Source organism: Sus scrofa, chromosome 7 (assembly GCF_000003025.6).
Source record: "Sus scrofa isolate TJ Tabasco breed Duroc chromosome 7, Sscrofa11.1, whole genome shotgun sequence".
In the NCBI taxonomy this organism is placed as follows: Eukaryota; Metazoa; Chordata; class Mammalia; order Artiodactyla; family Suidae; genus Sus; species Sus scrofa.
Window position 1 is genome coordinate 21507006 of NC_010449.5, and position 27246 is coordinate 21534251.

The following is a 27246-nucleotide window of genomic DNA, read 5'->3' on the forward strand; positions in this document are numbered from 1 at the left end:
CAGAAGCCACAGACTGTCTTAACCTCCTAAAACAGAAGCCATGGGGTCATCATTTCTTCAGATCTTTTCATTCCCAGCAACCTCCCCAGCTACAATGACAGGATAAAACTACCACCTTCAAAAAGAGGATCATTGGCCCATGGTTTTGTAAGCCAGTAATTTTTACTCCTAGCGCATGCTCCTCCAGGGAAACCTTGGAAGGAAGCCTTGGAACTTCAATGAGATACTGTTGGCATTGTTAGTGACCTTCTTTAAAGCTCTTCAAAAGCACAATGCAAGTGTTCTTATTCCAGCAAGCAACCCGAGTCCTTGAGGGTCGCTCCCTCTTTGTGGGCATGTATGTAGCTTTAGACTCCAGGGCATATGCCACACATTTCTTTTGTATCACTCACTCCTTACTGCCTCATCTTTAGCTTCAAAATTATCTTTCAATTTCTATCCATCAGCTTAAAGTTCTTATTTTAAAGGCCCCTGTTGCAATCACAGTTCAGCTACAGCTTGAAGCTGCTAGAGGACCTCAGATGACATTTCATCATCAGAGGGACCAAGCCAGTATCTCTCCCACATGATTCTGAACAGGATTTATGCTCCCAAAAGGGGCAATTTTAAGGGCCTGAGATCTAGGCGGTGAACAGCTCACCACTGCCAGACTTACACTCTTGGGGTTTAATGCTTTACAACTGCTCTCTTGAAATTCTCAATAGTTCTTTACACATGTTTGGAAGTATGAGCAGGTGTGGGGCTTTAGTTGAAGCCTCAGCTCTCACAGGTTCTGTCCCCCAGAGACGGGTTTTCAGTAGCCAATTTACACTACAGCTGGTGACCTGCCCTACTCTCCTTCCCCATCTTCCTCTAACACCTGCCTCCAGCAGGAAGCCCCCAGGAGGTCTAAGGAAGAGGGATCACGGTCCAGCAGCCTAACCCTGGTGCCTCTTGTGGCGTGGCACAGTGCCCTTTGTTCCTGCCCCAGGCTGGCAGCCCAACAGTGCCAGGGTAAGTTGGGAGGATATCTTGGTTGGCGTGAATCTCTAGTCCACACTCATGTGGTTATATTTTCAAAATTGTAACAGCACTTTCTTCCTGCTTTTTAAATAACGGGCCCTGGTTTTCATTTTTCACTGGGTCCTGTAAATTATGTAGCTAGTCCCACTCCTTAAATTTCTGTAGCATCTGGTTTTCTTTCCTGCAACTTCTCCCCACCCCATTTTTTACTATCTTGTGTCATCTTTGAAATGTCAGCCCTGAACTCTCAAAGAAGAAGCTTGATGTTTTCAAGGGAAGACTGCAGAAGCTGTTACTGAACTTAGAAGCTGTTACTGAACTCATCACAGGACAGGCCAATAAGTTGAGTAACAAGCTATTGAGGCAAGGAAAGCGACTTTATTTGAGAAAGCTGGCTAACCAAGAAGATGGTGGACTGGTGCCCTTAAAAAACCATCTAAATATCTCAGTACAGGCAAGAGGCTTTTAAAGGCAGTGAGGGAGGGGGCCACAGGGTGCATGATCAGCTTGGGCACAATTCTCGGATTGGTAGGCATTAAGGTGAAGTTTTGAGCATCACCAATCTGGTTTCAACCAGTCTGGGGTCTACATGCTTGTGGTCAGCAGTTTTCATCTGATGGGGGGTAGTCTCCTTGCTATAAAAACTTTGGAATGTGTATCAGACCTTTATCTATATCTTTCAGGAACTGGGAGTTCAGTGATTGTGCTATGTGGCTAGTTTATGGCCTAAATTGTTACCAGCTTCCTGGCTGAACAGTATTCTCTGTCTCTAGGTCTTTGCAATTCCTAATCATTAACTCTTGAGCCAGCCTTTTGAGATTCAGGAGAGGCTTGGGAGACTAAAGCAAAAAGCCTTTTACTTCAAAGGGCAGGTGCACAGGGACTTGTATTCAGTTTCAAACCCTCATTTTGAAATCCCACTCCTTAATGCTGCTTCAACACTCCCCTGCAGTAGATTTTTTAAAATGTGGTCTTCTGAATTGAACTGTACTAAACTGATCTTGAAGTGAATTTCATTCCAGTGAAGAGACAAAATATAAACATTGAAAGGATGCCGTGAAGAATATCTTGAAGAACTAAAGGTAGAAAAGAACTTTTAAATAAAAAGGAAACATCCACTATAAAGACAAAGATCGACAAACTGGGATGATATTAAAATAAAGAATTTTTCATTTAAAATATCACACATAATTCAACACTCAAGAGGACTAAATGAAAAAAAATGGATATAAATGAAAGAGAAAAAGGAGAAAAATATAAGTAAATATTCCAAAATTAATAAAATAGAGGTCGAGATTAAAAACATGAAAGACTAGTAAAGATCCATGAAAAGTAGATTAAAAATTCCAAACAAGAAATAGAGAAACTAGGATAGAAGTTGTTCCTTGACTGCAGAATTAGCCAGTGGTTATTTAGAGCCTATAGATCCTGGAATTAAGATATCACATAATAGGTATTTTTCCTATTAGTATGAAAAGATAGTACCATGTTTATTAAGAGAGAAAAAAATGTAATCTCCCAAAAATTAAATGTTGAAGGGAAGCAGACTGTGCCATCCCAAAATATACCACTTTGGCATGTGAATTATTTTGTGCCGAAGGTGATCAAGATCTAGCTCACTCAGGGAAAAAATTCTACCTCTCCCACAACTACCTAAAAATAGTTCTGATAGGGAAGCCTGTACCAGAAACACATACACACGCACTTAACCCACACCCACAACCTACTACCAGATGTAAGTTTTTTGTCTGAAAGACCTATCTGCGTGGCAGGGCAAAATTCTAGTTACCACACAGCTGCTCTTCTTATCCCCTGTGAATTATCCATCTCCCATTTGAAGTCCAAGGCCTTATCCCATTCCTTAACTCAGGATGGCACAACAAGCCTCTGGTTTGCCAGATGTCGACCATTTCAACTGACCTGCATGTTGGACTTCAAGGCCCCTTCGAGGAGATTGAATTCAAGGCCTTATCATCACCTTATCATCACCCATCTCATTGTAATGCCACTCCCCCCACCTTGAGCAACCTGGCCTACTCCTTCCTCCTCCCTGCTAGGAAATGTATGTGGCCTACTCCTCACCCCAGCCTCTGTAGAGCCATTTACACCCCTAACCAACCAGCAGGTGTAGCATAAGACCCCTCTTTCCTCAACCAATCAGCAGGTCAGTAGGTGTATCCTGAGACCTCTTCTCTTCCTGAGTTATAAAAACAGATATGACTGTTAGGTTTGCAGAGGGAGGAACATGCAAGGCCAAGTTAATAAAGCAAAAGAGATTTATTAAGGCATCAGAGGGCTATGGGCTGAGCTCAAAATGGCACCAGCTCTGATTCTGAGGAGGTGCTAGGCTTATAAAGGATCTGTGGCTGGAGTACATGGCCAGAACTTGTGGCAGGAACTATGACGAAGGAGAAGGGGAAGGTCAAGGAAGAGGTCGAGTCCCATGACAGAGGGCAGTTAATCCTTGTAGGTGGTTAATCTATGCAGGCAGTTGTTTTCCAAAGGCCATTGTTTCTTGCTGCCCAACTTGAGTCTCCACATTCTGGAAAGGGTGTGCACAGCAAGTCTCCAACGTAAATGGCCACATTTGGGGGTGGGGGTGGGGGTTTTCTCTGTCCTCCTGGGAACTTATCAATGACCACATGCTCTGTGCAGACTCTCCCTGATCATCGGGGAGTCATCCCGCTGCACTTGCAGAATCTCTCATTTCAATAAACTCTACTTTCTCTCCACCTTGCCATGCTCAATGAACTGGTCCTTTCTTTACCTTGCCTTAAATCCAGAAATTCTTCTGATCCATGCGCACAGACCACAGCATTGCATATTGTATTGGGCTTGGGAAACAAAATTCACATGACTTCTGGAGACCCTCTCGATTGTGAATTCCCTTCACACTACATACATCTGATATTCTAAATAATCAAGCAAGGAAGAATAAAAGAAAGATTCAAAACAAAAACAGAATGATACACTTGTTTTTATTCATCTTGGAGACATGAGTCCATTAGAAAGCATGTAAACTAAGGAAAGCATAAATCTTTTAAAATGTTCCACCTGACCACAGCACTGAAATTAAATATATACACCCCAAGTGTTACAAATAGGTAAACTAATGAGTCAGAATACTAAATCAGGTAGTCAATATAGGAGCCTGGGCTTCAAGGCATTCTTTGATATGGCTATTGATTAACATTTGTGGCTTAAGGGCTCCAGGGAGTAACATCCCCACAGGCCTTGTCTACTATAGGGAGTGTACCTATGCCCAGATGAACATTAACCCCTAACCCCCTGTGACTCAGTTTACAGAAGAGAAGGACAAAGAAACCATAAAACTTATGGGAAATTTCCACCCCTAAAACCCCTATTGGACAAGGACTGATATAGGTAGTTGGGCAAGGCCAATGGGAGAAAATCACATCTTTCTGGACCCCGTTGGTACCCCCCATCTTTAAGGGATAAAAACTCCATAGGACAACGGTAGGGGGGCTCTTCTCCCCCTCCCAGCTGTCCTGGGAGCTATTTGCTTTCTTTTAATAAAGTCTTTGCTTGCTTGCTATCTGTGTGTTCGTGGAGTTCATTCTTTGACTGCATGAACAAGAACCCAGATTCTGGTAACATCTTTCCGGCATCACTAAGGCAAGTGTCACAACTAAGTGACCAAATCAGACATGTCTGCATATCCACTAACACTCTCCTAAATAGCTTACTATTGAACAACTTATATAAATTGTCTTATGTGTCAGGAAAATATTTTATCAAAGATTTTAAAATGAACAATATTCATTTGTTCCAATCCCTGGGTCTTTCTTTAGTGAAGTGCTGGGCATTGTTTAGCAGACCAATCAGGAATTATCTAATTTTATGGGGGTGTGTATCTTTGACTGGCTTTCTATTCACTAGGCTATTCTAGAACTCTCAGGTAGGAAAAGTTAACTCATTGAAAAGTGATAATAATGCAAATGATTCTTGTTTACATCAGTGCAAAAGATTTTGCTCAGTTGAGATACGATTTGCCCAATAGAAGGAATAACTCCAATCTTAAGTTTTATTGCCTTACAGGATATTAACCAACATTGCATCTGTTCGCAAATTCATTTCAGCTTTTCAGAAGTATGGTGTTTGTTCTTCATATTCTCCTTTGAAGCAATTTTGTTTTTTCAGCTTACTCGTTGGTTAGAGAGATATATGAAATCTTTGATGCCGTGTTGATATCATGTTTGTTTGAAAGTCAAATTTTCAGCTTTTAATTGGATTGATAACATCAATATGTTATCAAAGTGGGAGTTGATATCAAATTGGGCTAACATCAATATGTTATCAAACTGGGGAGTTCAAAAGAGGGAGAGAGAAGTCCTGATTGGGTTGTGAAGGGCTGAATGACAGAAAATGTGACCAAAAGAGCGGAAGAGCTATTATGTTTGGAAGATTATTAATTGCCAGAAAAGGAGGACTCAGAGCACATTTTCTAAGTGTTTGAAAGGTAGAACACCAGAGTTCAGAAAAGGCAATGGAGCAGGGAATTGGGGTTGTTGCAAAACTGTCAAAATGCCAGAGGTTGTGAATAGAAACATGAAGGTGAATGGTCTCTTGAGCAATTGCTACTTGTCACATGCTTTGCTGGGGAAAAATACCTATATACATTCTTTTTAAATCCCTTCAAGAATATTGAGGTAGGGATTTCCCTCTAAATTTACAAATGAAGGAAATAGTCACAGATGGTGAAAATAATACAAAACATTCCACATCACACTTTTTAAAGTGATGAGGCTTAAAATCAAACACATGCATCTAATTCAAGATTCTCATGTTTTCTACTATTCTGCATTGCCTTTAAAACTATTTTAGGTGCTTTATATGAAAATCAAAAACAAGGCAAAAGAAAACTACTCACCCTTGATCTTTGTGCACACAAAATAGCTGTTCGCCAGTTTATGATACGTGTTTGGCTTGTCCTCTGTAGGAAATGAAAAATTTCTGAAGGCTATTAATTTGGGAGACTAACCAAAAACTACTATGGGACAGAATGGAAAATAAACATTGGGTGAATACTTCTCACCTTAATCAAAGCAGGAGAGATTTAAAATATACATATTAAAAAAATCAGTAGAGATTTTAAACTAAGACGAAGACCTTATTTTAGTCCTCCCTTCTCTGTTTCTCTTATTATGTGTCCTATAATAAACCACTGTCATGTCTCTTCACTTCGCATCCATTCTTTCGGTGCTGGCCCAAAGGACAGAAGGGAGAAGATACCTTTACAGGGAGAGAAAAAAAGGACAAGGGAAGGAAAGAGAGGAGGAAGAGCGGGAGAGGAAGGGGTGGAGAGGAGGAAAGAGGTAGTGGAAAGGGGAAACCTTTGGGGAAGGAAAGGGAGAGATTGTGCAATAACAATCAAGAATGCCACGTATTCTTGCAGGAACCGTGAAAATGCGGAAAATACTATTGAATGGGGAATCAAGGCCGACCCTCAGGCCCAATATCCACTAATAAAACTTCTTAAGATAGAATATTGTAAGACACTGGGGCGGGAGATACTGTGAACACCTCAGAAAGCTCCTGCCAAGATGCTGGTTGCAACCTGGGCTGATAAAATCTAAATCACCAGTCCCCTACTCCTGAAGGTGGGTCGAGTAACTAACTCGTGGTCAGCAGGGACGGAGTAGGAGAAAAATACTCAAGGTAGATGGTGTGGGTTTCCGATCTTCAGAGCAGCATCAATTCTGTCGCCCCGCGAACTTCTTCACGGTAATACTTCTCCTTTCCTGTCTTTTGGTTTTGCAGCTAGTGCTTGGTTTGCTCCGTAGCTTATAGAAATACTTTATTCTTCTCCTTCTTAGATGGAACAATCTTCAATCTTTGATGTAGATGTTACTGTAAGTTACCTGTCGCTGTCAGGATGGCCGAGTGGTCTAAGGCGCCAGACTCAAGCGGCAGCTTCCCAACTTGGGCGTTCTGGTCTCCGAATGGAGGCGTGGGTTCGAATCCCACTTCTGACAGATTCACTTTTGCTCTTGGCACGCTGCGTCCAACAAAATTCGCCTTTCGGCCTTCAAACCTCTTACCCTACCACCTTTTTTTCCGGGGGCACTTTAGCAAACCCCTTGTTTTTCCGCAGTTCCTTTCACACCCCCCTCCCCAAACCCCCATCCCCTGCCCCTCTAGCAGCAGTTCCGTCTGGCCTATGCTCACCAAGTTCCTGGTGCTCCTAGAACACACCCTACAAAGCACGAAAGTTATCCAGCTAAGCCTTTGACAAATGAAAATTCCCAATTAGAGGACCTGGAGAATTCCCACAGCCAATTGGGCACGTTTTAAGAACCACGGATGACTCCTCTTTCCAGACAGAAGGGGACAGTGGATTTCCATTAGAAGGTCCTGTCTTGCTCCATCAGCCTGTTGTTGATGGTAAAGAAACCCAAGAACTTGACTTTACAACAATGAAACAAAACACAAAAACCGAGTAACCAGAAAAATTTCTTGAGAGACCTGAAACCAGATTGCTGAGGAGGAAAATGTTACATTTTCTGCCTGGCCATTGACAAATCAAATGCCAGTTTCCTGCAGGAACACACGAACGAGGAGGACCCAGACTTTAGTGATAGCTCAGCTTAAGGGGCTCCCACACAAAGTCCTATTTTTTTTTCAGTGGGGAAAGTACTGGAAAATTCACTGCTTTTTCCAGAGAGAGGAATGGAAAGAAACAAAATGGAGTCATACAACATCTAGAATCAATGTACAGCCTTTGTAATTTTGCATTAGTGTGAGAAAGACATACAAAGAAAAAAGTAGATTTTGCTTTTTGCCTTTAAAAACAGCATCACAGTACCTTACGTTACCATCTTCTAGGTTAAATAAGAAATGACGCATTGGGGAAAGTAGCAAATACCCAAAACTTTGTTTCCCAAGATTTTTTGTTTGTTTTGTTTTTGTTTAAATCAAACTCTGTAACAGTTTCCTGGCTACAAGGATCCTCAGAGTTCAGTACCCAGTGTCCTGAGCAGGTGCTGGGTACTTTACAATGGGAAGTAAGCATTGTAAAAGTATTTTTATTTTATTTTACTTGCTATGTTTCCTCATCTAGCCCAAAACATTCTAGGATTGCTTTGAAATGGAAAGTAAAACCAGTAACAGGAAAATAAACAGTCCCAATTTGAAAAAAAAAATGTTGGAAAAGATGCAAATGGAGAATGGAGAAAAATAATTTGGAATTTCATCATTTCAGGGGAAATGCAGAGCAAGAAAGAGTGGGGGAATGAAAGAGTGTAAAAGAAGTGAAATTAAATGATAGAAGAGAAAGAGAGGTTGTGGCCTCAAAAGGTAAGTTAATCACACTTGGCTGTCCAGGGCTCATTTGTGTTATTGTTTCTTGAAAGGTCCTTCTCAGTTTTACTTTGTTTTATAAGCGTTTTTCTTTGTCATGTCCTATATCCATTCCTTTATTGTCATTTACAACATAAGATCCTTTCTAAAGTATTTAATATTCTTTAGAGAAGAAACTACTCTCAAAAAATGCTGTTGATTTTTTATTTTAATTTTCCTTGGTATTGTTAATTCTGATAATTCTTTCCTTTTACTCAACATGGTTTGAAAAATCTATTGTCCTGCTACATTTACATCTGCCTTTATGTGCAGCTGTGGCATATTATGAAATGCAATGGGTAGCCATTGCAGTACACCTAGTGGACATCTAGGCTGCTGCTACCAATCAGGTACTGCAAAGTGCTACACTAGGCAAGGCCAACCAAGGAGTTGAGCTGGAATTTCACAGATGTACATTCCTAGGAGAAAAATTTCTGTGTGATAATTTAAAAACTATATAGGAAGAACAACTCATTTAATGTCAAACCTGCATAAGTTTAAGATCTTAATTTTAAGACCAAGGATCTTAGCCTATGTAGAACTTCATGGAATGCTTTTGTTACCTCCATAAAGCAAAAGAAAAGACATCTAAATCACATCATTTTGAAAAGAAGTCTCGGGGCTATCAATTTACAAAATTTTAACAACACGAGCATTTCTTTGCAATAGCAAAGAATAACCTAAAAACGTTTTCTGTAGTTTCATAATCTTGAGGAACTTTCCCACTTGGAGTTTAGAGATGATATGGGAAAGTGACAAAAGAACAAAAATAACTTTTCTTTTGTTCCTTTTGGCTTCGCCTATAGCATGCAAAAGTTCCCATATTAGGAATGGGACACCTGCACAGCAGTGGCAATGCAGGCTCTTTAACCAGCTGAACTACTTACCGGGCAACAGTAAATGTGTTAAAACTTTATAACAGATACTTTTCCTTGAGCAGAAAGGCAGTGAAGATTTCAATAACTCTCCCCGCAGTAAAAACCCGAGATCCAATTGTAGATGACCAGTCAGTTGATCCACAACGAAGGAAAAGATTCCAGGTTATTTTACTTTTTTTCAGGGAGGTGTGGATCTCAGATGGCCGAGCTGGAGATTTTCTCCACATAGCTCTAAAAACATCCAAGGATTCTCTCAACTGGAAAAAACTTGATCTGAACGAGCAAAACGTAGTGTGTCAGAAGTGGGATTCGAACCCACGCCTCCATTCGGAGACCAGAACGCCCAAGGTGGGAAGCTGCCGCTTGAGTCTGGCGCCTTAGACCACTCGGCCATCCTGACACCGAAGGCCTTTTCTTTGGAAATGTTAAACTGTAGATTCTGAGAGATTAGCTCCTAGCTGCTTCCCAGATTCTGACTATCTGTCAAACTAGGCCGGAGTTCTGAATTCAGAGACTGCGAAACAGAAAGGCTGGAGAGTACGAGCGTCAGTGCGGAGCGGACCTGAATAATTCTTTCTGCCCAGGAGTGGGAGAGCCAGGGTTCCTGAAACCCTTCCTCTGGCCCCTGCTCTCCCCTGGCGAGCCAGACCAAGGTCTCGCACCTCGCACAAATCTCGACCTACTCCTGACTCCTTCCTACCTGTTACCTGCACCCCACGAAACTCAGATCCTCCTCCAGCAGGTCCAATTCGATGCTGCCCCAGGATCGGTGGAAACTTTCAGTGAACTAATGGCCAAATCCACTGCTCTGGACAGGAGAGGGTCACTCCGCTTGCTCTCAACCCCTCTCTGCTGTGATTTTATCGCCCGAAGCCGTACTTAGATCGTTGATTTCGCTACGCAGTTCAGTGCCCATCACCGTCTTGTGTCCTGCAGGGAAGCTTGGGTTCTACAGTATGAATCCTGCCTTTCCTCTCTCCAGAGCTCACAGAGGCTTTTTAGAAAATATTACCCATCTTGGGTAGCTGTAGCTATTCTGAAACATAATATTTATCCTTTATGACTGAGACATAGGTTTAAATGACTGAAAATGAAGTAGCCAAATGGAGGGGGAAAAAAAGAAAAAAAAGAGAGAAAAATATCTTTGCCTCAGTGATTATTTTAGGATTAAAGAAAAGAAGAATTTTAAAATTCCAATAACTTGGAGTATCACCAAGTTACTATAATTAGACTGTAAAGGTCTAAATCTATAGTATGCTTAAATTTGGGAGCTATCACTTTTAAATTTGTAATTTCCTCATCCGTTACCCTAAAATTAAAGGAGAAATAACTCTTAAAAATTAGTTTATTGTTTGTAGATTTTACCCTTTTTATTGAGTCTATGTTTTCTCTACACTAACAGTTCAATTAAAACAGTATGCAAAATTGACAGTGCATATTTTAACATATACATATGTCGAATGTTTGCACTAATGTTTCCTATACCTTGAAGCATAGGTATATTCCTGTACACCCTTAAAGTCTATTTATATATTTTTTGTAGAAATGAAAACCTCTGAGTACAGATTTAAGGTATTTGGGATACTTGAAAATGGATATTATCAAAATGTAATGTAAACGAGTTATTGCAACTGAAATATGCCCTAATTCAATTTTCTTTAATGGATTCATTCTTACAGAGCCCAGCACAGTCAGTATTTCATGAACTGTTGGGTAGTATGTTTCCTCACTTTATTTTAATTTATTATTTAATTTTTCTTTCCAAGTCCAAGGAACATTGTTTAACAGAGGCTTCTAAGTGGTTAGAGTTCAGCCATTTAAAAAAACCTGTGGCACATTGTATTTTCCAAAGATAGCTATACTGATATATCTCATGTCCTGTGTTTTTCTTTTAATGCAATTTTGACACATTTCCTTCCAGTGGTGGGAGTCCTTTGTTCTCTCCCCTTGAATTGGAATAGGCCTAGAAGGGATGCTACATGACTTTCAATGCTAGTCCATAAAAGGTGATAGAAGCTTCCAACAGCTTTCTCTCAAAACATTTTTCTCCAGAACCCAGCTACCACACTATGAGGAAACACAAACTAGACCACAGGGAGAGACCACATGAAAGATAACTAAGGCCTCCAGCCCACAGCCACAAGCAACTACTGGACATTTGAGTGACAGGAGATTTCCTGCCCCCGTTTTATATTCTTCCAGTTGAGTTTTCAGAAATCACGGAGCAGAGACAAGCTGTCCCCATTATACTGTGCCCAAACTCTGTGAGAACTAACAAATCTCAGAGAAAGAATAAATGATAGGTGTTAAATTAAGCCATTAAGTTTTAGTATGACTTGTTATGTAGCAATAGTTAGGTATGGATCAGCCTTCGTTCAGTCTGGAGAGAGAAACCAGTGATTTGACAGGGGACATTGATTATTTATTGTTTTTCCAGTTTTCTTAAGATATATTTGACATATAATATGTATAAATTTAAGGTGTACAACATAATGATTTGATATATGTATACACTGCAAAATAATTATCACGGTAAGATTACCACTTCACATAGCTATAACTTTTTTCCTGTGATGAGAACTTTTAAGTTCCACTTCTTATCAACTTTAACATATACAATACAGGATTGTTAACTATAGCTGTCACGCTCTACATTACCTTCTCAGAAAGTCCTTGTAATGAACTGGGAAAGTTTAATAAAGGGAATTATTAACTACAAAAGGTATTGGGAAAACAAGGAACTGTCTAGTAAAAAGTAGAGAGAATGCTAAAGAGTATAGGAATAGTGACATAAGGAGCAGTCACTACCTCCAGGCTGATGGAACAGCTTAGAAAGTGTGCCGTCACCCACAGCTGAGATAAAGCACAGAAGGAAGATCCCTCTGCCCATCATCCCACCCCTAGCTAAGATCTGGACCTTGTTGGGGAAGGCACAGGAGGTAGGTCCTTCTGCACAGACAAGTTCAGGATTTGGGAGAGCTGAACAAACTGGCCCCTCCAGAAGTGGGAGGCAGACCTTTAGCTCCAAGTTTAGGAAACAGATGATGAATGACAGCGATAAAATTGACCTCACATTTCTTTCACTACCTTCACTGTCAGCTTCACTAATATGTCCATTTCTTGTTTTGTTGTGTTTTCCTGTTACCTACACATATGACACCCCAGGTCACAAGGGCATTGTTTTGCCTCTGTATGACTTTGGTGAGTGGGATGTGGCATATGTGACTGTTTTACCCCATGGGATCTTTTAGAGATCCGGCTGGCTTGCTCTCTATAGAGTCTTGCTTTTCTGAATGGATTTAATAAGTTACTTGCATTTGTCAGTAGTCTAGCCGTTTTTTTTGGTTTGTTTGTTTGTTTGTTTTGTTTTGTTTGTAATTAAGAGCTCTATCTTTATGAGCCAGCTATCAAATCCTGAAAGTGGGCAGGAAAATAATCCTTGCTTTGTTTCAGATGCACAGGGACTCTAACTTTTGACAGAAGACCTAGGACTTTGAGGTTGAGTTTTCTTCTTCACCATGTCTCCTTACATTATGGTTGTTGGTTGTCTGAACTGAGTTCTTAAAACAACTTTTTTGGGTGACTCCCACAGCCCCTTTTCCCAGGTGGAAATTAACAATTTTCTGGTATCTTTGCCACAGCTCCTTTGGACAGAACTTTTCTATTTGGATTTCAACGACGCCCAGCAGAGAAGAGAAACATGGCGCTTTCTTTACGCCCCCACATCCCAAAGACACCTCAGCCTTAAAGACAAGGCTACAACAGGCGAAGCCTCTTTGGCTTCTGATCCCTAGACGCCCCTTCACGTCTTCCTTCCTGCTGGCCTCATCTTTATCCTCATCTCTTAATCTCTCTTCTGATATCTGATATCGGGGAATTTGAGACAGATCTCTCTTGATTTCCTCCAAAGCTCCAAGAACTGAGGGCCGGAATATTGGGGCTTCAACTGGTGTGCAAGGTACTACAAAGCAGAAGGCATGGCTGTACTAAAATTATGTGGCCCCTAGTCTTCACCCCAAACACCGCATCTTGGCAAATGGGCAAGCTACTTGTTCCCTACTCTCTGACTCTCGGCTGTTCTGGATTCAAACAAAACTCTCAGGGGTCAATTAGGGGTCCTGTACTTTGATAAAAGTCAATCGAACAGGATGTTAAAACTATCAGAGTGGAAATTTGTTTGACTACAGCTCAGAAAATCGGAAGAGGATGAAAATGGAGTCTTAAGTTTCTAGAATCCATCACAACAAAACAAAAACCCAGACTTCAAATAAAATCTACTTTAAGACAAGGAGTTAAAAGCTCACCAGCTGAGGCTCCGTAGCTCAGGGGTTAGAGCACTGGTCTCGTAAACCAGGGGTCGTGAGTTGAATCTCACTGGGGCCTTAGAAGTCTGCTTGTTTTCCATCTTGATTTTTATGGGGAGTGTTTCCTTGTCACCGAAATACAGAAATAAAAGTGGACCTTCTTGAGTATGGAAAGTTTATTCCACATCTGGAATAAAGCTACTGTACCAGCTGAGTTCTTGGCGAAACTTGAAATTCAGATGCAGAAAACCTGACTTGAAGTGATACCGATGAAACAATACCAACATAAACCAACTAATTTCAATTGAGACTCAATCAATTGCAACCTAGAGTTCTGAGTAACTTAGGTGCCATAGGCCCAGAGAAATATCGTAATTATTTTACCATACTTAACTAATGAACTCCAAGCTCCTTTGAAGACAGGAGTCATATCTTTTTTGAAATTGTCTCAGAGCTTTGTGGAGTATGGACCCTAGTGTGTGCTCAGTAAGGGTTTGTTGACTTAAGCCAAGCTAAAGACCATAACTAGAGTGTGGTGAGTTTGCAAACACCTTAAGAAGTATAAAAATTACCTGAAGGCCAAGGAACCAAGGTCAACTAATAGAGAAGAGCAAACACATCTCTGATAAAGATTCTAACTAAATGTGAAGCAGCTAATCTTCCTGGTCTCAACTTACTATTTCATTATTGGAATTAGCTACTGCCTGCAAAACAAGCCCTTGATCACCTCTGAATAGCTAACATAAATGCTAAAAAATCAAGAATTTTCATCAAAGATTAAGATGATGGAATATCCATACACCACATTTGGATTAAATAACTAATAATATAGAGATGCCCATAAGCCACAGATACATTTCCACAAAAAAATACTTTGGACTCTTGAATGTTTGAAAATTTTATTGTAAATTGCTAAAGATGCAGGACAGGTAAATCATTTTTATTAAAATCAGCCAGAGCAGCTTTCTATTTGCTTGCAACTGAGGATTCTAGGTTTTCCTTGGTCTTTGGGGTTCTTTACGCTTTCACAGCTTCATGGATATCATACTCTCTTCTCCAAATGTGTCTCCATCTCTTCTTCTAAGTCCTACTCATCCTTCAGAATTCAGCTAAGGTATCACTTTACTTTTTTTTTTTTTTTCTTTTTTTGCTTGTGTGTGTGTGTGTGTGTGTGTGTGTGTGTGTGTGTGTGCTTTTTAGTGCTGCACCCGTGGGATATGGAGATTCCCAGGCTCGGGGTTGAATCCGAGCTGTAGCTGCTGGCTGACACCACAGCCACAGAATGCAGGTTCCAGCCATGTCTGCAATCTAAACTACAGATCACTGCAATGCAGACCCTCAACCCACTGAGCAAGGACAGGGATCGAGCCTGAGTCCTTATGGATCCTAGTCAGATTCATTCACCGCTGAGCCAAGACTGAAATTCTATTATTATGGTGATGATGATTTTTACTTTCAATCTAAGTGAGAAGTGATTTTTCATAGCACCATTTGTATACCTTTATTATAGCATATATTGAGTGATATCTAGTAAATTACTGATATATTTTTTCTCTTTTTCTTCTAAAATGACACTTTTGATAGTAGAAACCGTCTTGTTGAGAGCTATATTACTATAAGCAAGCTGGTATTCACAATATGTAGAGAATATATTTTATAAAAACTAATTAAGTAAAGGCTACCTTTCCAAGCCTGCACGTGCTCTATATACAGATGATGTTATCAGGAATTATTTAGCCAGATGCTAAAAGAATATAATATGGAAAACTGAAATCATCTTTGTAATAAATGTACAGTGTTAATGTCGATAATATTTGCAGTTTATCCACTGAACTTCAGGGACTATGATTTTGGCACACATTTGTAAAAAGCTGTTAATTATATGGCATCATGTTCAGTAATTTTTAAAAGGCAACACACAGTTTCTAGTTTCTCAGTTAAAGAGCTGGGAAATCACCATTCTGTCTTAACAACAATTAAAAAACTGAACAGAGTTTTAAATGAAATCCAACAGCTCTCCCTCAAAACTGAAAAAGCAAAGAGAATAAAAACAAAAAACAAAACAAAACAAACAAAAAAAGCAGAGTATCCAAGGATGGTAGGAGAACTAGAAAAGGTGTAATGTATAAGTAATGGCAATACCAGAAGAGAGAAAGGAATAAAAGAAATACTTGAAACAATGAATACTGAGAAATTCCCTAAAATTAATGTCAGACACCAAACCACAAGTTAAGGAAGCTCAGAGAACACCAGGCAGAATATGTGTCAAGAAAACCACAACTAGGTATATCATTTTCAAACCACACAAAATCAAGGATAAAATCCTGAAAGAAGCCAGAGGGGAAAACACCTTACTTCTAGAGGAACAGAGATAAGAATTACATCAGATCTCTCCTTAGAAACCACGCAATCAAAAACAGAATCAAGTGAAATAGTTACAATGTTGAGAGAAAAAACCCCACCAACCCAGAATCTGTACCCTGCAAAATTATCCTTCAAAACCAAGGAATAAAGACTTTCTAAGACCAACCAAAATCCAAAATTTAGGGAATTTGTTGCTAGCAGTCTTGCCAAAAAAAAAAAAAAAAATCTAAAAGAACTTCTTAAGAGAGAGGGAAAATACATATAGGTCAGAAACTCAGGTCTACATAGAAAAATAAAGAGCCTTGAAGAAGAAATAAGTGAAGGTAAAATAAAAACTTGTATTTTGCTTATTTTTATTTGATCTAACATACAGCAGTTTGTTCAAAATATTAGCATCAACAAAGTATTAGATCATGTATGCTCATTTACATATCACAGGTATGTATATGAATTTGCTTATATATGTTTATGTATATATGAAATGAATGACAGAAACAATGCAAAGTCAGGAGAAAGGAACTGGGATTATTTTGTTATTATGAGCATTTTAATGCTAGGTTTGATGAAAAGTGGCCAGTCATGGAGAAATATGATGGCTCAAAGGATATGAGGTAAGTGTGGTAACCTGGGGGAAATGTTTGTTTGGATTCTTCTCAGAGTCCCCTTATCTTTGGAGGTAGAGTGCTTCTTTCCTCTGGTTACTTGTCACTTGAGGGTTTTATGACCTGCTTCAGGAGAGAAGGACAGGGGGAGGGTCAGAGTGGCACTCCTCCTTCTACCATTTTCTCAAACTCTTTCTGCTTAAAGATTTAATATGCCAAGATGCCATAATTTGGGGTAGCATGTTCTGAACACCCTCAATTACACAAATATGTTTATTTCAATTATTTCACTCCCATATTCAAAACATAACTTTACGTACTATCCTCAAAATTACTTCATGTCATTCATAACAATGTTGTCAATTGTATCACATTTCTATCAATCAGTATCTCAGGAAAGAAAAGACAGCGTGTTCACATTGGGATAATTTTAGGAGGATTTCATAAGGAGGCTCTTTAATACAGGTGTGGGCAGGTTAGGGGAGGGCAAAGAAGAGGGCTGCTGACATCAGGATGGTACCACCCTTAGTACCGAAAGAGAGAGAAAAGGAGCCATTACTGGAACTTGGAGGAAAAGTCTACCTTGATGAACTAGACCAAATGATTCAGAGAAAGTGATTCAGAGAAATGAATACTCCAACCTCTCTGCCCTCTCTCATTCTGGTTTCCTGCTAGTGCTCCCACAAATTAAATTCAAGTTGAAGTCACAGGGCAGGGGAGTCCATGTTATAGTCCATACAGGCCAGCTTTCCATGGAAGAGTAGGCAGAGATCAGAAGTTTTTGTTTTCATTTTTTTTAATATTAACAATTCAAAACACTTAGTTTTCTATCTACATTTTTCTCCGTGAGCATTATTTTATGCTTATAATGCCTATGTTGTGAAAGCTGGTTTAATAACCAGTGGCATGCTGTGAGTCTCAGAAACTTTCATCTCTTTAAGAACAATAATTCCCTAGATACTGGTTCTTCTTATCTACATCCAGACTTGGAACATAGCTCCATGAGTGCTATTTTGAAGTTTAAATAAATGGCTTAGAACAGTGTCAGGCCCATGATAAGCTCCATCCAACGTGTGGCTGCTATTGTTATTTATTTATTTATTTTAATTTTTTATTATGATTGACTCACAATGTGCTGTCAATTTCTGCTGTATAACAAAGTGACCCAGTAATATACATATATATACATACATTCTTTTTCTCACATTATCCTTCATAACGTTCCATCACAAGAGATTAGATATATAGTTCCCTGTGCTATACAGCAGGATCTCTCCACTCCAAAGCAAGACTTTTTATCTACTAAGCTCAGATTCCAATGCATCCCACTGCCTCCCCTTCCCCCCCAGCAAACACTAGTCTGTCCTACATGTTCATGATCATTCCAGATCATTTGTGTCATATTTAGACTCCGCATATAAGTGGTATCATATGGTGTCTTTCTCTTTCTGACTTTCTTCACTCAGTATGAGAGTCTCTAGTTCCACCCATGTTGCTGCAAATGGCATTATTTTGTCCTTTTTATGGCTGAGTAGTATTCCATTATATATATATGTATCACATCTTCCTAACCCATTCATTTGTCGATGGGCATTTAGGTTGTTTCCATGTCTTGGCTATTGCGAATAGTGCTGCAATGCTATTGTTATTTAAATTGAATAACCTCTAGCTGTTCAGGGAGAGCTCCATCCCTCTCTAGGAAGGTGCGGTGCCAATGTAGGAAGAGATGATGTGGTGAGATGGTCATTACTATAGAGCCTGTGTCTTCTCACTGCTTCTCACTTTAAGGTGTATTTAAAGCACATGCAATAATCCCTATACAGCAATGCAGTAGACACAGAGATGTGGAAACAGTTCTCCACACATACCCCTTCATGTGTCTGTATGGAGAAACTTGGTCACTGGTCTATTACTCTCAGTACTATTTGTTAGGTACTATGTGGTCAGATTATTCTGTTCTTTACACAACTCTCCTTCTCACGACAGGTATTATTCCGAAAAGCCCAAAAGCTTCATATCTGGTGTATATGTGACAGCTGCGATTTCCCCACGCCAAAAACAAGCAAGCAAGCAAACAAACGAAACGTGGCAGGAATGAGGATACTAGGTGGGCATTTTGTCTCAGAGGAAAACCATTTGCAATAAACCTCTAAAGGTCAAACCAGGTGGAGAAGGGTGGCAGTGGGGGTGATGGACACCGCCTTGATGTAACTCGCGGCACAAAGGAGTGATTCCTTTTGCTGTTTTTCCGAAAGAGCAGTTATGACTTCGAATACGGTTTTCAGGCAGGCGCGGGGAGGATTTGGAGGAACCAGGGTGCGCAGCCTGGAGGTGCGGGATAGCGAGGTGGGTAGAACCGCCCGGAGCGCAGCGGGTGCTGGGAGAAGCGGCCAAGCTAGGGCTGGGCTGTTTCTGCTTCTCGGCGTCCTCGATCTAGTAGGATGCATCACCGACCAGCCAGGCGGTGCTCGGTGATGTCGTACCTCGCCCAGACAGCCCATGTCGTGTCTCCCACGGAAACGGTTCTTTTCTTGGAGTCAAGGCGAGGAGGCGCCGGGATCCGCTCGCCCTCTCTCCTCAGCCTTCTTTCGGGGCTTCTGAAAGGAGCATCCCTGGATCCCTGGGAAATGCTGATTCCCGGTTGAGTAGAAGAAAGATTGCACACATGCCTCCGGGATAGATGGAAGCGTCTCTATCAACGCCAGGCTAGCCGCTAGCCGCTGCCAGGCTAGCCGCTGCCAAGGTGAATAAGGGAAAGGGCGGGGGGGCGTCTAGAGCAGGCCCGTGCGTTCTCGCTCCCGCGTGTCGCGGGGATCGCGCGCGCGCCCGCCGCTCGTGGCTCTGTAGAGTGCGCACCGAGACCGCAAGGAAAGCATGCTCCAGTGGCGCAATCGGTTAGCGCGCGGTACTTATACAGCAGTATATGTGCGGGTGATGCCGAGGTTGTGAGTTCGAGCCTCACCTGGAGCATGTTTTCTTCCCTTTACGGTTTCAGTCTGTTTTCATTCTCCTGCTCCGCCTCCCTCCCCGCCCCCCACAAAGAACAAGATATAAGGAGCTTACATTTTCTACGGTGAGAACGCAGACGTTCCCTTGTTTAGGGAGGATATTTGGTCGTTTTCAAACGTAAGAAGAAGATCACATGCCAAAACGAAACACACTGGGCTTATTCAAGCAAATTCGAAGCCTGCACAGCTAAAAATGAGCCTCCCCCACCCTTTCCTTTCTCCCTTTATAAAACCATTCCTCAGACCTTTGGGGACTGAGCAAGCAAGAGGAAAACCTGGAGCTTGTGCTCTGCGGTTCCATGAAGCTGTCACAGGGGTCACGGATGTGCGGAAGCTGCTCCCAGGCATCTCAGCTTTGACTTCCACAAGGTTTGCAGTGAGATTGCTGAACTCCACCTGTGAAATATAAATGTACTTAGAGTCGCGCTCTACCGCTTACTTTACATAATCTAGACTGGGGAACAGGAAATAATTCCACCAGCAGTGAAACATGGGTGGCTATGTGTGTGTTTCTTCCTAATTTCATCAGAAAGTAAACGGCCTAGTTTCGAAAAACGGCATTCATCCTGACGCTGTTCTGAACAAATGACTGAAGGTTACTCTGCTTTTATCCAGTCTCTCCTGTATTTCATTCTGTCTCACAGGGCCCTCCTTCTCTTCTGTCCCTTAAATATGGATATTTCCCGCAATTCCATCTCAGCTTTTCTCTCATCTAATGGCAAACACGCATTCTTTGTGTTATATTCATTCCCTTGATTACAATATCTCTCTAAATACTGATGCTTGTAAGATTTCTTTCCCACTCGGGCCTTTCATTTGAATCCAGAGCGATGCATCCTACTGACTACTGGACATTTCCGATGGAAATTCCTGTAGGTCTGTAACATCAACACACGTGGGAAAATTATCAACCTCAAATCCACTCCTTTGCCTGTGCTCTTTATCGCAAAAGGAGTCATTCAACAAACAGGTGATGTCTAATTTTTGTCAGGTCCACTTTAGGTACTCAGGTTACCATGGTAAAATAAAAAGAGCAAGCCTCTGCTCTCTGGAACCTAAGTTCTAGTAGGGAGAAATAAAAAATGAACAATTAAATGTAAATATATAAAGTGATAAGTTCTATGGAGAAAAACAAAGGATAAACAGGATCGGGGATACCAGGGGATATGCGGGAAGTGCTATATCTCTAGGGTTATTATAGAAGGCCTCTCTAAGCAAGTGACATTTAAGCAGAAACCTGAAGGAAATGAAGGAGAAAGTCTTAGAGATATATGGTGGAAAACAGGTCCAGAGAGAGGTAAGAACAAATGCAAAAGCCTAACTATATGGCAATGGCCCCAGAAGCATAGTTAGAGAAGAACAGGGAAAAGAGTACACCCCAGCGTATTTTTCAAGAGAAAAGCCTTTTCAATAATTTTTATTTATTTATTTATTTTGTCTTTTTACCTTTTCTAGGGCCTCTCCCTCGGCATATGGAGGTTCCCAGGCTAGGGGTCTAATCAGAGCTGCAGCCACTGGTCTACACCAGAGCCACAGCAACGTGGGATCCAAGCTGCGTCTGCGACTTGCAACACAGCTCACGGCCACGTCAGATCCTTAACCCACTGAGCAAGATCAGATATTGAACCTGCAACCTCTTGGCTCCTAGTCAGATTCGTTAACCACTGCGCCACAACAGGAACTCCTTCAATAATTTTTAAAAGCTAATACCTGACATGGTATTATGTAATACTAGTTAAGACAGTGACCAAATGACGTTTGAGGAAACAATGTGAACGTGACATTGCCAGAGGCACAAAAAATGTCTCCAGAAGTTATTTCTGTGTCCTGTAGGAATCCCTGACCTGTCAAGACTGGGGTTGTCCCTAGTTTCCACATCTTGACTCTGATCACACCAGCTCCTGTACCGTTGTTCAAAAGAGAAAGCAGTAATGCAATTCTCTAACGTTTCCTTTTTAGTAAAATGTTTCTGTAATGTCACCCATTTTAAGTGTACAGTTTGATGAAGTTTGATAATTGTATTAATTTCCTACTGCTGCTCTAATCAATTAGCACAAACTTGGTGGCTTAAAATAACACAAAATCATGGTCTTGCAGTTCTGTAGGTTAGCAGTCCAAAACGGCTCTCATTGGACTAAAATCAAGCTATTGGAAGGACTGTGTTCCTTCCGGAAATTCTAGGAGAGAATTCTTTTTCTAGCTTCTAGAGGTTGCCCACATTCCTTGGCCATGGGTGCCATTCACGTTCAAAGCTAGCAATTACTTCATTCTGGTCTCTGCATCTGTTGTCACATCTCCGACTGTCATCTTCTTATGCCTCTCTCTACCATTTTTCAAGGACTCTGTGATTACAGTGAGCCCAGTTGGCTAATCTGGGGTAATCTTTTTTAAAGCCCCTTACCTTAATCACATCCGCAAAGTCCCTTTTGCCATGTAAGGAGGAACATTCACAGGTTCTGGAGATTTTGGTGTAGACATCACTCGGGAACCCTTAGTTTGCCTACCACAATAATTGCATACTGTTGTGTAAAGCACACCACATTTAAGGAGTTTCTGCTGTGGTTCAGCAGAACTGGACTAGGATCCATGAGGGTGCAGGTTCGATCCCTATTTTCACTCAGTGGGTTGCTTTGAGCTTTGGTATAGGTTGCAGATGCTGCTCAGATCTCGAGTTGCTGCACTTGTGGTGTAGGCTGGCAGCTGCGGCTCCAATGATCTGATTCTACCCGAGCCTGGGAACTCCTTATGTCTAAGCTTTTTATTTTATTAAAAAAAAAAAAAAAAGCAAGCAAGCAAACAAATAAAAAACCCACCACATTTAAGAGAGAGAAATGGTACCTTTCCCTAAAGAGTTTCCTCCTGCTCTTTTTGCAGTTCATCACCCTCCACAACCCATCCTGCCCTGGGCGGCTATTGATCTGCTTTCTATCACTGTAGAGCATCATTTTGTAGAATCTCATATAAATATGCACAGTTTGTAGTCTTTTGTGTTAGATCCCTTTTACCTAGCTTAATACTGTGTTCATCTCTGTGTCAGAGATTTCATTTTTGATTCCTGGCTTCTCCAGACTCCCTATATCTATCTGTGACTAAGTCTTCTTGATTCTGTCGTATGTCTTTCATATTTCTCATTATTTCACTGCTCACAGTCCATGTTCCCAAAGGCCTCTGTACCTTGGTCAAACCCCTCTTTTGCCCTGAACGTTTTCTCCTCCTCTTTATTTGCCTCGACATCTTCTTCTGGAGATCGTGTCTCTGTTCTCAGGGCGCGATGAGCTCTCCATCTCCACAGTTTGGACCAGAGGCTGTGCTGTGAGCTACATGTGCTGTGCCAGGCACTTGATGCATTAGTTCAGTCTTCTCTTGAATTTACTCTCTAACTTACTGGGTCATAAGCTCCCTGGGGAGACAAGGGCTGCATCCTCACTACCTGTTTCATTAGCTGCCAGCTCTGAATAGATTGTAACTCTCAGTATACTTTCCCACCTGTGGTATCCTGGAGGTCTCTGCTTCCTGTCTTCCCCCATTCTCGTTCCTTAAGGTGAGAGTTTATTTTGTTGATTTAATTTATTTATTTTGGCAAAATAAAGGTTAAACTTAGGCTCTGGGAAATGAACAACATTAGCAAGAGAGGTTTGTTTTTGTCTTGTAGTTTCTTTCCCTAAAGGAATGTAAAGATCCCAGGCCAGAAGAGATTTGCCAATGCAAAAAAAAAAAAAAAAAAAAAAAAAGAAAAAAGACCTCTTAAGCTCTTTTCTCCACAGCGAATGCTCTTCTTCCTCTTGTCTCCAGTATGACAGATTCCTACTCATTCTTCATGGCCTAGAAAAAGAATCTGATAATGTCTTTCTTCTTACTAATAGATAATTTGTAACACAAAATTTGCATTTATGTCAATGTAAAAAAAGATGTATTTAGACATATAACTATCTTCCTACTCATTTGCTTATCAAGGACAATTACCAGGACTCCTGTCTTTTTAAAAAATTTCATTTAATAGTCCAGTCTGAGTCACTTAGTAAAGGCTTAGAGATATCAATTGAGTCTCAAAACAGGACAGTGGAATAAAGTCAGAAGTTTGAGGATGATAGAAGAAGGAAAAAATAAGGTGGTTTGGATGGGAATAATGAGGAGGGAAAAAAATGTTTCTTCTTGGTTGTTCTAGGTGAAAATATTGGATATTTAAAATACTGTAACAAAGTTTTTTGAGTCGATATAAGCTTCTGCCAAATAAATGATTAATATATGTTTTGTTAAGAATTAAAATCTGAAATGAATTTTTTTTTAGTCCCATTGTAGGGTGATAACTATTGTGTGATCTCATACTATTACTGTTGCCAAATAGAAATACGGAGATAGAGTTTTGGGTGAAGGAGAAAAAGATAGCGTTTATTGCTTTGCCAGGCAAAGGAGGCCACAGCAGACTAATGCCTTTAAGTCTGTGGCCTCCATTGGGAAGAACTGCAGGGAGTTTTACAGCAAAAAGGAGAAAAACAGGTTTTCAGATAGGAATCAGGATCAGGGCAAACATGCATTCTTCTTTTTTTAGGGGAATCTTTGTCATCAAATCTGAACTCAGGAGATCTCAGCATGCTCTCCTTAGGGGTCTTCTGAGTTACTGCCTGGAATAAGAGTACTTGTGAAAAGGGCATATGAGTCAGAGATTAGAACAAACTAGGGAAGTTCCTGAAAAACTTCATGTGCTAATAATCTTTAACCCACAGGCAACTGTGTTCAGGGTGCCTAATCTTTAGCTTATTAGTGATTGTGTTTAGGGTTCAGTTAAGCCAGGGAGAAGGGCAAGGTAGGACTCTAAGGTGTTCAATTTTAAAGTCTTCATTTCTAAAAGAAGTATAAGGAATAAAACTTTTCTCTTAGGTGTCTAAGATGCCTCCAGCATTATGTGTATCCTTGAGAGGGAACCAGGACTCTGCACCAAGGCTGTGCTATTGTTGCTTGACTGTTCCTCCCCTGTCTCTGCATTCCCTTTCTTCCCTGATCAGCAACAGTCTGAACCTGCCCCCTTGGAGCACAGGGAAGGCCATAGAGGCTGAATGACGCTCAATTCCTAACAGCAAGAAATAGGGGACATGGAAAGGCTTTTGTGCCCAGGAGCCCACAAGGCCCTGCTCAGTTACATTACCAAAAAGGGCAAAATATTCTTCTGAAATTTTTTTCTCTTCATATTGTGGAAAGTAACATAATGTCTTTTCTATCAAAGGAAATCTTGGTTTCTCCATTTTGCTCTGGTTTTGGCTGAAATGCCTTCCCGAGAACCCCCTTCCTCTTTCCCTCTTCTCCCAGGAACAATTTGTTTCAAATTAGCCAACCGAGAAGAATGTGCACCCTGACCTAACCAATGAGAAGGGGACAGGTACATCACCTGCTTGGGATAAATAGGGAGGGTCTTTTCTTCTTTGCATGTGCTTTTTGAGTACCCGCACCCTTCTGCAAAAGTAAAGAGCCTTGACGAGATCTCCCTGTGTTCATGTGTCTTATTTTCCAACACCGACAATCTGAACATCTCCCCAACAATATGAGAATACTCCAATACGTTTTTAGACTATTTATGGAATGATAACACTTTGAAGAATAGAACAAGAAACTTTTCTCACAATTTTGACATTTTGAGTTTCTTTAATTTATTTCTTCCCAGTTTCTATTTCTATTTCTGATGCAAGCTGAAATGATCTACGTTCTTTTTTTTTTTTTTTGAGTTATAAGTGGAAACTTTAAAAAAATTTTTTTTTATTTTTTATTTTTTATTTTCCCACTGTACAGCAAGGGGATCAAGTTATCCTTACATGTATACATTACAATTACATTTTTTCCCCACCCTTTGTTCTGTTGCAACATGAGTATCTAGACAAAGTTCTCAATGCTATTCAGCAGGATCTCTTTGTAAATCTATTCTAAGTTGTGTCTGATAAGCCCAAGCTCCCATCCCTCCCAACCCCTCCCCCTCCTGATCTACATTCTTAAAAGGTTCTCCAAGGGATTTTATCTATAACATATATATGGCCTATTTTGTATCTTTTGGTCATGCCCAAATGATATTTCACATAACAATTTTGTTAATCTTTAATTTTTTTACACAAGTAATACATTCATGTGGTTCAGAATTCTTTTATGTATAAAGGTCCTCCCTATTCCTATCCCCAGCCAACCAGCTCCCCTCAGTACAGGCTATTCAACTAGGTTATAAGTTTCCTGGGAAAACAGAATTATTTACATTCTCATTTCCAGATGCCATTCTAGATGAGTGTCTGGGGTGGAGCCCATCTCTTCCTGAGTAGTGAAAAATTTGGCAATGCCTAAAGAGAGGGCTGGCTTTTGCTCTCAGCTTTTGGGAGATAATCTATATCATATCTAATAGTAGTGTGTTTTTTGAGAAGGGGTTGGCCACACAGTAGCCATGTCAGAAAGACCAACCATGTAACTTTGGGTTGCTCAGTATCAGTCAGCCTAGTGAGCGAGTTTAAGCATGAATCACTCACACCTGTGTAATGAAGCCCCAATAAAACTTTTGGACAAGGAAGCTTGGGTGAAATTCCTGAGCTGGCAGTAGTCTGTGTATATTGTCACACATCAATACCAGTAAGATAACTCATCCCAAGGACAATGAAGGGCTTATAATCTGCTAGAATCTATGCTACATGTCTTTTCCTTTGGCTTATTTTAATTTGTATCTTTTTCCCATAATAAGTCATAACCAGTGAGCATAATAAACAGCCTTTGGTGAGTTCTGTGAATCCTTTTAGTGAATTATCAAACCAAAAGGTATTTGGGAAAATACCTCAAACTTGCAAAAAATGTCAGAAGTTGGGGAAGCCCAGGGATCCCATTTGACAGTGCAGCCCATCAATTGTCATATATCCAATAAATTTAATTCTTCCTACCACTTCTCTCTTTACCTCTTTTTCTAGGCTTTCTGGGAAATTGAGTCTAGAAAGAACCCCATGTTACAAAAATTAACTCAAGTGGATGATAGACCAAAACTAAATGTAAAACATAAAGCTATAAGACTTCTGTAGAGAATCTAGGTGACCTTGGGTTTGGGGATAACTTTTTAAGATACTACACCATGAGTACAATACGTGAAAGAACAAAACTGATAAATAGGAGTACATAAGACTTAAAATCTTCTGTTTGTGAAAGCCCCTGAAAAGAGAATGACCAGATAAACCAGAACCTGGAGAAAATATTTGCAAAACGCAGATATAATAAAAGGGCCAAATATACAAAGAACTCTTAAAACTTAACGATAGGGAGATAACCTAATTTAAAAATGGACAAAAGATCTGAACAGATATCTCATCAAAGAACAAATATAGATGGGACGTAAGTATATGAAAAGATGTTGAACATCATGTATCTTCAAGGATTTGCAGATTAAAATGAGATACCACTATATATCTGTGGTAGGCTAAAACCCGAATGAATGACAGCATAAATGCTATTGAGGCTGTGGAGACAGAAACACTCATTCATTGCTGGTGGAAATGCAAAATGGTACAGCCACTTTAGAAGATAGCTTCATAGTTTCTTACACAGCTAAACATAGTCTTACCAGATGATTCATCAATTGCACACCTTTGTATTTACCCAAATGCTTTGAACACCTATGTCCACACAAAAATCCACACACAGAAGTTTGTAGCAGCTTTATGCGTAATTGTCAAAATTTGGAAGCAACCAAATTAAGTAAATGAATAAACAAAAGGTAGTA

The 27246-nt window shown here is 40.4% G+C and overlaps 3 non-coding genes across 3 annotated transcripts; 2 read left to right on the forward strand and 1 right to left on the reverse strand.

The window, feature by feature from the left end:
- On the forward strand, positions 6893-6998 carry TRNAL-CAA. The gene is made up of 2 exons: positions 6893-6930; positions 6953-6998. It is a non-coding gene; the product is annotated as a tRNA-Leu (tRNA).
- TRNAL-CAA lies at positions 9534-9639 on the reverse strand. The gene is made up of 2 exons: positions 9602-9639; positions 9534-9579 (listed from the first exon to the last, which is right to left on the reverse strand). It is a non-coding gene; the product is annotated as a tRNA-Leu (tRNA).
- On the forward strand, positions 19386-19479 carry TRNAI-UAU. Its single transcript has 2 exons — positions 19386-19423; positions 19444-19479. It is a non-coding gene; the product is annotated as a tRNA-Ile (tRNA).